Source organism: Cebus imitator, unplaced genomic scaffold (assembly GCF_001604975.1).
Source record: "Cebus imitator isolate Cc_AM_T3 unplaced genomic scaffold, Cebus_imitator-1.0 Scaffold6, whole genome shotgun sequence".
Classification (NCBI taxonomy): Eukaryota; Metazoa; Chordata; class Mammalia; order Primates; family Cebidae; genus Cebus; species Cebus imitator.
In genome coordinates, this window is record NW_016107321.1 from 13493478 (window position 1) to 13504642 (window position 11165).

General features: G+C 43.7%; 1 pseudogene; it reads left to right on the forward strand.

Annotated features, from left to right (window-relative positions):
* Positions 1-8561: 8561 nt before the first annotated feature.
* On the forward strand, positions 8562-8660 carry LOC119472826 (annotated as a pseudogene).
* The last annotated feature ends 2505 nt before the right edge of the window (positions 8661-11165 follow it).

Below are 11165 nucleotides of genomic sequence, written 5' to 3' on the forward strand. Positions count from 1 at the left end.
TGTGTAGAACATGCAGGTTTGTTACACAGGTATATATGCGCCATGGTGGTTTGCTGCACCCATCAACCTGTCATCTACATTAGGTATTTCTCCTAATGCTATCCCTCCCGTAGCCCCCTATCCCCGACAGGTCCCAGTGTGTGATGTTCCCCTCCCTGTGTCCATGTGTTCTCATTTTCAACTCCCACTTATGAATGAAAACATGTGGAGTCTGGTTTTCTGTTCCTGTGTTAGTTTGCTGAGAATGATAGTTTCCAGCTTTATCCATGTCCCTGCAAAGGACATAAACATGGGTGCATAGTATTCCATGGTGTATATGTGCCACATTTTCTTTGTCCAGTCTATCATTGATGGGCATTTGGGCTGGTTCCAAGACTTTGCTATCATGAATAGCACTGCAATAAATATATGTGTGCATGTGTCTTTATCAATAATTTATAATCCTTTGGGTATATACCAAGTAATGGGATTGCTGGGTCAAATGGTATTTCTGGTTCTAGATCCTTGAGGAACTGCCAGGCTCTCTTGCACAATGGTTGAACTAATTTACACTCCCACCAACAGTGTAAGTGTTCCTCATTACAGGTGACTCACACCTGTAATCCTAGCACTTTCCAAGCCCAGGTGGGCAGATCGCTTCAGTCCAGGAGTTAGAGACCAGCCTGAGCAACATGGCGAAATCTCATCTCTACAAAAAATGCAAAAATTAGCTGGGTGTGCTGACTCATGTCTGTAGTCCCAGCTACTCAGGAGGCTGAAATGGAAGGATCACCTGAGCCCAAGGATACTGAGGCTGCAGTGAGCCGTGGTTGTGCCACTGTATTCCAGTCTGGGTGACAGAGCAAGACCCCATCTCGAAAAAATAAAATGAAATCAAAATAAAAAAAGAAAATATATTTGCTCCCATCGCTGCCACCCCAACAACTGTGGGACCTTGGTCAAGTCAACAGCAGTAGCTTTGGTTCTCCACTGATTGTTTTTTTCTGTAAAAGACCTGAACTCTCTTGAGCTCTGACCTTCGCTGACTCAGATCACATTCAGGACTCGGTCATGAGGGGCTAGTCCCTCCGCTTTGACACCTGGAGACAGAGTACAAAGTGGCTTGTTGAGTCCACATGTGCTTAAATAAATAACAACGGACACCTCAGTGGAAAGGATTCATTCCTTAACCACTTGGTTCAAGATCCGTAAGCAAACTAAATGATTTCAAGAAGTCTAGACTATAACAGCTAGTGAAACAGACAGTCTCCAATACTCATATCTGAGGGACTAGAAAGGGAGAGTTTCTTTGTTTTGTTTTGTTTCCTAAGAATGCAAGCCGACGCCCCATCCAGCAAGGGGTGGCGCCTCCTCATGAAGCCATGTGGGCTTCTGGGAAATGCCCCCTCCCTGCTGTTATGGATCTTGAACCTTGACAGCAAGCAAAGTAGAACATATTTGTATAGTAAGAGCACAGAGATGGAGCAGACAGGTGCCAGCCTTCCTACCAGCTTTATTTGAAATGCAAACAAAGCGCGTTCAGCCTGATGCTATTACTAAAGCAAGTTTGTTTCTGCAGGAAAAAGGGCTTTCCCTAAACAAGTGTCCCATCAGTGACTGAGTCTCAAAATTGCTGTTGCCTTAATCTTTCAAGAAAATTATCACCTCCAGGGCCAGGTGCAGTGGCTCATGCCTGTAATCCCAGAACTTTGGGAGGCCGAAGCAGGCGGATCACCTGAGGTCAGGAGTTTGAGACCAGCCTGGCCAACATGGTGAAACTAAATATACGAAAATACAAAAAATAATAAAAATACTACTAAAAACACACAAAAAAATTAGCCAGATGTGGTGGCACCCCTGTAATCCCAGCTATTTGGGAAGCTGAGGCAGGAGAATCGCTTGAACTCAGGAGGCAGAGGTTGCAGAGAGCTGAGATTGTGCCATGGCACTCCAGCCTAGTCGACAAGAGTGAAACTCTGTCTCAAAAAAAATAAAAAAGTTATATTGGGAGGCCGAGGCAAGCGGATCACAAGGTCAGGAGATCGAGACCATCCTGGCTAATATGGTGCAACACTATCTCTACTAAAAATACAAAAAACTAGCCAGCGATGGTGGCATACACCTGTAATCCTTGCTACTCAGGAGGCTGAGGCAGGAGAATGGCTTGAACTCAGGAGGCAGAGGTTGCAATGAGCCGAGATCATCCCACTGCACTCCAGCCTGGGCAACAAGAGCGAAACTCTGCCCCCCACCAAAAAAAATCACCTCCAGAAGATAATCATGTGATAGATGTAGATGAGTATAAAGCCTTTGCACTTTTTGAACCAAATACTGACTTACAGGAAATGATGTGCTTTAAATTCACAGCATATACAGATTATCTTAGAAAGTGGAAAATATATTTATTTCTTCATCAGACAAACTGTACAAATGACTTCCTTTCCCCTCCACGACTTACCCAAATGATAGACTGTAATACTTTAAACATTTTTTTGTTTACATAATCCTCCCCCCTTTTTTGCATGAAATTGATTTTTTTTTTCTAACCTAAGATATTACAACCAGGGAAGTTACTGCAAAAAAGAACTTTGCTGTAATACTCATTTGTCTCAAACTTTCTGGTTATTCTTCTTAAAAAAAAATCATCTTTTCATCTTTTCCATAAACTCACCATTGAGAATTATAAGCTCTTGGTAGTGAGTAGTTTGAAAAAGACACACACGCACGTGCACACACAAACACACACGCATACACAAACACACACACACACACACACACATACACAGAGTGAAATGCAGTTCTTTGATGTGTACCTCCTGGCAAGGAAAAAAAATAGTCCAATGGCACTCTCAATAATGTGAATCACTGCCAAGACAGAAAAACATGATTTGGTATCCATTCCAATGACAATGGGAAAAATAGTTTTGAGAGTGAAAAGTTTTTGTATCAATTAGGTTGGACTATGTCTTCTACAACTGCTTCCAGTTATTGCTTCTGGTGACTGAAGGGACAATATATTTGCTTTGATATTAAGTTTTTACAATGGAGCATTAGTCTTACTTGGTCTGAATACGCTCCCCACTCTGTTGCTTCATAAATCATGTTCTTTACGTTAACTATTCCTAAGATAAAGTGCCTGAATGTTTCGGTCCAGACCCCACGTGCTCATACTACTTCTTTTTTTTTTTTTTTTTTTTTTTTTTTTGAGTCGGAGTTTCGCTCTTGTTACCCAGGCTGGAGTGCAATGGCTTGATCTCGGCTCACCGCAACCTCCGCCTCCTGGGTTCAGGCAATTCTCCTGCCTCAGCCTCCTGAGTAGCTGGNTCAGCCTCCTGAGTAGCTGGGTTTACAAGCACACGCCACCAGGCCCAGCTGATTTTTTGTATTTTTAGTAGAGACGGGGTTTCACCATGTTGACCAGGATGGTCTCGATCTCTTGACTTCGTGATCCACCCGCCTCGGCCTCCCAAAGTGCTGGGATTACAGGCGTGAGCCACCGCGCCCGGCCGCTCATACTACTTCTTACATTTCATCCTCTTTGTTGACATCCAAGTTCACTCACCAGAGCCTCTGAATGTTCATTGTTTTGCAAAAGCTTCAGTTCCATGTGGGGTCCCCAAACATTATTCGACACTTGATTAATCCCTGTGATGGGTTCCTATGTCATCTGGTTGCATCAAGTCAAAAGGAAGTGCCACACACGGAAGACAGCAAGTACTAAGACACACAGTACTAACAGGGGGGGGTCCCTGTCGGTTCTGTTGATTAGATAAAGTGGGCCAGGCACAGTGACTCTTGCCTGTAATCCCAGCACTGAGAGGCATAGGTGGGCAGATCATGAGGTCAGGAGTTCAAGACCAGCCTATCCAACATGATGAAACCCTGTCTGTACTAAAAATACAAAAAATTAGCCAGGCATGGTGGTGGGCACCTGTAATCCCAGCTACTCAAGAGGCTGAGGCAGGTGAATTGCTTGAACTTGGGAGGCGGAGGTTGCAGTGAGCCACTGCACTCCAGCCGGGTGACAGTGCAAGACTCTCAAAAAAAAAAAGAGAAAGTGTATGATAAAAAGCTGAGTTTTGAGCTGGATCTGTACAGACAAAAAATACCAAGGGCAGGGAAGAGAGAAAGAAGACACTGCTATGTGTTCTTTGTTTTGGTTTGGGTTTTGTGTGAGACAAGGTCTTGCTCTTTGCCCAGGCTGGACTGCAGTAGCTCAGTCGTGGCTCACTGCAGTTTTGACCTCTCAGGCTCAAGCAATCCTCCCGCCTCAGAGCCACAAGTTACAGGGACTACAGGCACACACTGCCACACCCGGCTAATGTTTTTGTATCTTTTGTAGAGATGGAGTTTCACCATGTTGCCTAGGCTGGTCTCAAACTCCTGGGCTCAAGCGATCCTCCCACCTTGGCCTCTCAAAGTGCCGGGATTACAGGTGTGTGCCACCGCGCCCAGCCATGTGTTCTTATTGATCTCATGTCAGGCAATGGCAAAGAGTGCAATGCGGAAATGATGCCAGGAGGGCTGGTAATGGCATGACTCAACGTGCAGGTTTAGAAGATCACTGCATACATGGAGAACAATGCAGAATGCTGATCTGTGCAGACAGAAGTCAGAATGTGATTACCTCTTGGGGAGCAATAACCAGAAGGACATGCAAGAGAGGCTTCTGGGGTGCTGGCGATGTTCTCCAGCCTAACCTGGGAGAGGATTACTTGCATGTACACTTAAGACTTGCTCGCTTTACCAGTTATAAATTAAGCACAGACAGACCCTAAAAACCTCCAAACCATCACAATCTGCCTGCAAAAGAGAAGGAGCTGAAGGAGACCAAGGTGGAGGTGGGAGGGCGGCTACTGTGTCTGTGCACGGAGAGATGAAGCCAGGGAAGGCCCTGTGGACAGGACGGGTCGATGTGAAACGTCTTTGGAGATGAGGCCAACGGGACTTGCCAATGGAAAAAGAATGACTCCTGGATTTGAGGCGTGGTTATGTCAGTGACAGCTTCTGAGTTCTCAGAAAAACACCTGACTATTGCTTTTGACAGTGGGCTGTCTTTTTTTTTTCCAAGACGAAGTCTCGCTCTCATCCCCCAGGCTGGAGTGCAATGGTGGGATCTTGGCTGACTGCAACCTCCACCTCCCAGGTTCAAGCAGTTCTCCTGCCTCAGCCTCCTGAGTTTCTGGGATTACAGGCATACGCCACCATGCCCGGCTAACTTTTGTATTTTTAGTAGATACAGGGTTTCACCATGTTGGTCAGGCTGGTCTTGAACTCCCAAGCTCAGGTGATCCGCCTGCCTTGGCCTCTGAAAGTGCTAGGATTACAGGCGTGAGCCACCCTGCCCAGCCGGGCTTTCTGTCTTTACACTGAATTCTGTCTTTCTGTCTCTCCTTCTCTTAGGTATTCTCTGATCAGAATGCCTCGCCTTGAGAAGTAGCCCTGCTTGTAAGGTTCCTTCACCTCTAGGTGCCTCCTTCCTCATGGATGCAATGGGGATTTATAAGTGTCTATTACAAGCGTACAAAGTGCCTAGGACAGCACCTGACAAAGTAAGCACTGAGTCAGTGTCAGCCATTAGTATTACAGAGAACAAATCATTGCTTTTGTTACCCTGTCCCTCCATTTTCTGGGTCAACAGTGAGACCGTGTCTTTGCTTGATAATACTCTTTTTCGGGCAAAGAATTAACATCCTAGTTGGAAAAGCCTAGGAACCTGGGTATCATCTGGCTTTTCTGCATCTTGGTCATCCTCATGCAAAAGTTGCCTCAAGCCCTATCATTTCTTTTGTTTTCAATGCTGTCTGTACCCACTGCTTGATTTCTGCCCTAGTTCACACTTTAGCATTTCATGGTTGATTTCATACAGTATCCTAAGAGCTGATCTCCCTGCTTCTGAGTGTCTCTTGTTTAGTTCCACCTTAACGCTCAATCTGTCATGCTGGTCTCCTCTAAGTCCGAAAGCGTACCTCCTCACCGTCATTAAATGGAGCCTAGCCTCCTTATACAAGGGCCTCCACTTTTCTTTTTTTTTTTTTCCTTTTTATTTATTTATTTAAAGACGGGGTTTCACCATGTTGGTCAGGCTGGTTTTGAACTCCTGATCTCAGGTGATCCGCCCGCCTTGGCCTCCAAAGTGCTTGGATTACAGGCGTGAGCCACCACGCCTGGCCAGGCCTCCACTTTTCTACTGCTACCCTCTTTCATAAAGGCTCAGTCTTGGGCTGAGAAGTAAGAAAGAAATCCTGAATGTTCTTCAACAGTCATCTAAATTTTTTCACAACATGAGTGCACGCTATGCTGTGCGAAATTAGCAAGAGCTAAGCCAAGATAAAAAGTCTAAACTCCACGATGATGAAGATAGAAACTTTCTTACAAACCTAGCACTTTACACATAATACACTTTATATAATTAATGATTTCAAGTTTGATCAGCCTGAACCTTGACAGTAATCAGAAATGAATAACCTGATAGGCAGACAGCAGAGAACACATTATTAAATCAATAGACAAGAGATATCAGAGAATAAGCAATTGCTTCAAAGAATCCCTAGGAGTGGTGATGCCATGAGACCCAGGCAGAGCCACTCACTTCGGAGAACCCCATTCTGGCCCTCCTCCGGCTACATCCTTCCCCCGCAGCAACCAATAGGGCAAACCTTCCTGAAATTAACATCCCACCTGTCCTGGGGGCCCAGATTTGGAGTTCTCAGGGCTTATGCAAGCCTCTTCCCTGGGCACCTCTAGACCAAAGGGTTAAAGGGCATTTGTTTTGGTGAAGGTTGGATATGTGGGCTGGAAAACCCCCATGTGTGAGCTGGAGGTCCCTTAAAATGTATGGGCAGGCCGGGAATGGTGGCTTATGCCCGTAATCCCAGTACTTTGGGAGGTCGAGGTGGGTGAGTCTCCTGAGGTCAGGAGATGGAGACCAGCTTGGCCAACATGGCAAAACCTCGTCTCGGCAAAACCTCGTCTCAGCAAAAAACACAAAAATTAGCCAGGCGTGGTGGCATATGCCTGTAGTCCCAGCTACTCAGGAGGCTGAGGCAGGAGAATCACTTAAACCGTGGAGGTGGAGGTTGCAGTGAGCCAAAATCATGCCACTGCACTGCAGCCTGGGCAACAGAGCAAGACTCCATATCAGAAAAAAAAAAAAAAAAAAAAAAAAGATGTATGGGCAGCTGAGAGCCGTAACAAGAGGAGAGGACAGACCACTCTGGCATCACACATTCTGGCATGGCAGACTGCACTTGCTTTGGCAGCCCAGGGTGGGAGGATCTCCGGAGGCCAGGTGTTTGATCAGCTTGGGCAACAGAGGGAGACCTCACCCCTACAACAAAATTTAAAATTAGCCGGGTGTTGGAAGGGAGGGTATGCCGTAGACCTGTATTCCTAGTTACTCAGAAGGCTGAGGTGGGAAGATCACCTGAGCCCCAGAAGTTGAGGCTGCAGTGAGCATCACTGCACTCCAGCCTGGGCGACCAGAGCAAGACCTTGTCTCAATAAACAATAAAACAAATGCGTGTGGAGAAAAGAATGAACCCACAGGAAATTGGGTCCTAACCTCACGTAGAATGCCCCAATTCCAAGTCTTAAAATTCTATATAGCATCATCGAGATACAATGGGTTGAGTTAGATGTGGTGGCTTTACCTAGAAAGCTATTCCCTACATGCAGGAGAACTTCTTGCAAATGTCAAAATATCAACCATGAGATCTGAAGCATATAAGAAGACCCCAAAGATAAAGTGGACAACAAATATGCTCATAACCTGAAATTAAATTAGCAAATCAACACACAGACTTAACAAAATTATGGTTATCTCTTCCCCTAAATACAGAAATGCAAAAGTCAAAGCAAATTTAAAACTCCATCCTTCACCTGTCAAAGTAACACTACCAATGTCGCTGATGTGGCCAAATCTCAACACTCATTTGTTCTCAGTAGCATCAAGATGAGCACAACTTATAAACACATGTTCTTTAGCAACCTTCTATCCAGTTTGCAGAAGGAGGCTCACAAGTTAAAAGTCACTTATCTAATGTAAGTGGCTGAGCTGGGGATTCAAACCCACATCCTGACCACCACGCACATGCCCTTTCCACTCTGCATGAAGCCTAGATGTTTACCCTAAGGAAATAACGGGAGGAAAGCACAGAAACAAAGCCACTTCCTGCAGAATGGAAAGAAGCTGCCAATGTGTTCCCTGGCAAATTGAAAACATGGCCTTGATAACGGTCATTTATCTTTAGAATCAGACACAAGGAATGATAATTCTCTAAGTGAAAGCAAAATGGGAGATCTTTCAAGCTAAGTGCAACTCAGTCAAAAGTCAAAGGTTTGTGAAATATGATTGCCAAAATGGGGCCTTGTGAGTAGCCTGTAAAGGATCTAATATGACAATTTTTTCGAAAAGAGATGGGCATGGTAGCCCACAACTATAGTCCCAGCTACTCGGGGTGCTGAAGTGGGAGGCTGATTGAGCCCAGGACTTAGAGGTTACAGTCAGGTATGATTATGTCCCTCCAGCCTGGGTGACAAGAGAAAGATCCTTTCTCAAAAAAAAAAAAAAAGAAAAGAGCACTCATTTGGTTTGGCAGACACTAAAATGGAAATGATATAGAGATTAGCATGGCCTCTATGCAGATGAGACTCAAATTTGTAAAGCATTCCATATTTTTATATACAGTGTGTGCTGTGAGCTATTGAAAGCTGAATGTATTAAGCATATTTTGATACTTAAGTCATTCTTTGATTAACAAGTAAATGTGTCAAATTTATCATATAGAAAGGGTAGAATGGTGGGGTATTCCCTTTCAGCCAGGAATTAGGCCTATAGAAATATTTGCACGAGCATAAATGAATATGTATATTATACATAAGTTTCATTTTACATATGAAAGGTATATTTATATTATATATATAAATATGTTCATTTCAGCATTACTTGTAATAGGAAACCATCAGAATCAACTTAAATGTCAATCAGTAAAAAAGACTGGTTAAATAAATCAGAGTATATCCATGTCACTGAACAGGTAGCCATTAAGCAGTGAGCCAGGTCTGTGTATACCGAACCAAAAGGTGCTTATGATTTCCTATTGAGTGAAACGGGCAAGTTGCACAGTAGTATTATCTATATGCATATTTTTTTTAAAAAAACCAAACATCAGAGAGGATACGTTTGTGTGTGTATATAAGAGAAATCTCAGAAGACAAATAACAAGAGGGAATGAAGGGACTTTTTTTTCTTATGTGGTGGCATTTGCACAATGACAATATACAACTTTTATGCTTAAATTTTTTTTTTTATTTAAAAATGTTTCAAGTTTGCTTTCACTTGCTTATTTATTTACTTTTTTAAAGAGACCGGCCTCACTCCATCATCCAGGATGGAGTGCAGTGGCCCGATGCGATCATTAGCTCACTCCAGCCTCGACCCCCTAGGCTCAGGCAATCCTCCCACGTCAGCCTCCCCACAGTAGCTAGGACTACAGGTGCATACCGCCACTCATTGAGGTATTTAAATAACAGAAACAGGATGGAGACAATTGTCTCAAACGAATGGTGTTAAATGTTTATTTTAAAACAAAGAGATGGCTGGGTCAGGTAGCTCCCACCTGTAATCCCAGAACTTTGTCAGGCCAAGGCGGGCACATCACCTGAGGTCAACAGTTCGAGACCACCCTGGCCAACATGGCGAAACCCCGCCTCTACTGAAAATACAAAAATTAGCTGAGTGTGGTGGCACGCATCTGTAGTTCCAGCTACTCCAGGAGGCTGAAGCAGGGGACTCGCTTGAACCTGGGAGGCAGAGGTTGCAGTGAGCTGATATCACGCCAGCGCACTCCAGTCTGGGTAACAGAGCGAGACTCTGTCTCAAAAAAAAAAAAAAAAAAAAGAGAGAGAGAGTGAGAAAATAAATTTTTTAAATGTTTAAATAGAATGCCTCCTCCATGGTCAGATTTTTCCTACGTTTATCCTTTATCATATATTTCTTGTTTCTTCTTTCATATATATTAAAAACTGCTGTACATTTTTTCCTAGGTCAAGGAGAGTTGTCTATAAATAAGCTCACCACTGTTAAATTAATCACACACACACACACACACACACACACACACACACACACACACACTTAAAACCTGAAGAGCTGTTCTTCAAGATCACCTAAAACAGTTCCTTCCATGACACTGATGAGTACCAAGTCCTGAAAGAATGTTACTTGCCCAGTGTCACAGACCTGGTTAAGATTAGAAACCATACCAGAGAAATTCCTTCTCTATCCCTACTTTCTTTAAAAAAGATAACACTTTGATGAGACCAGGGAAGACAATCTTGTAAAGCACTAAAACAAAGGTGAATGTCTTCCAAAGTCTGAATCAGGTTCTGGGTGTGAGCACTCCAGGCCGCTTGAGCAGTGTAGACAGTCATGACACTCGAGGTGTGTTCTCAATTTCAATCCACTATAACTGCTTATTGAACACTTTATTCTAGGAATTTTAGAAAATACAAATGAAGTAAGTTTTAATGAAGAACACTTTAAAAGCCATTGTTCTAGGCTAAGTTAAGAACTAGACACTACCTTTTATTAATTGCAGCACCAATAACATCATTGCAGAGAGAAAGTGATCTCCAATACAACTGTGTTCAAAGAACAGAACTTCCCAGAAACTGGATGCCAACTAGATTTACGATACTTTGATTCTTTTTTGATAAAAATACACAACACGGCCAGGCATGGTGACTCATGCCTGTAATCCCAGCACTTTGGGAGGCCCAAATGGGCAGATCATGAGGTCAGGAGTTCGAGATCAGCCTGACCTACATGGTGAAACCCCGTCTCTACTAAAAATAAAAAAATTAGCTGGGCGTGGTGGAGCACACCTGTAATCCTGGCAACTCAGGGGGCTGAGGCAGGATAATGGCTTGAACCCGGGAGATGGAGGTTGCAGTGAGCCGAGATCATGCCACTTTACTGGAGCCTGGGTAACAGAGCAAACTTGGTCTCAACAACACCAAACAAAAAACAAATTAACAAACAAACAAACAAAAAAACCCCATGACATCTGAATTCCCTTTCATTGTAAATCCATCCACATAAATACATTATAGACTCAAAGAAGGTTAATACAAAATGAATTCATGAACTTTTTACATACTGTTTTTTTTTGCTCTTTTATATT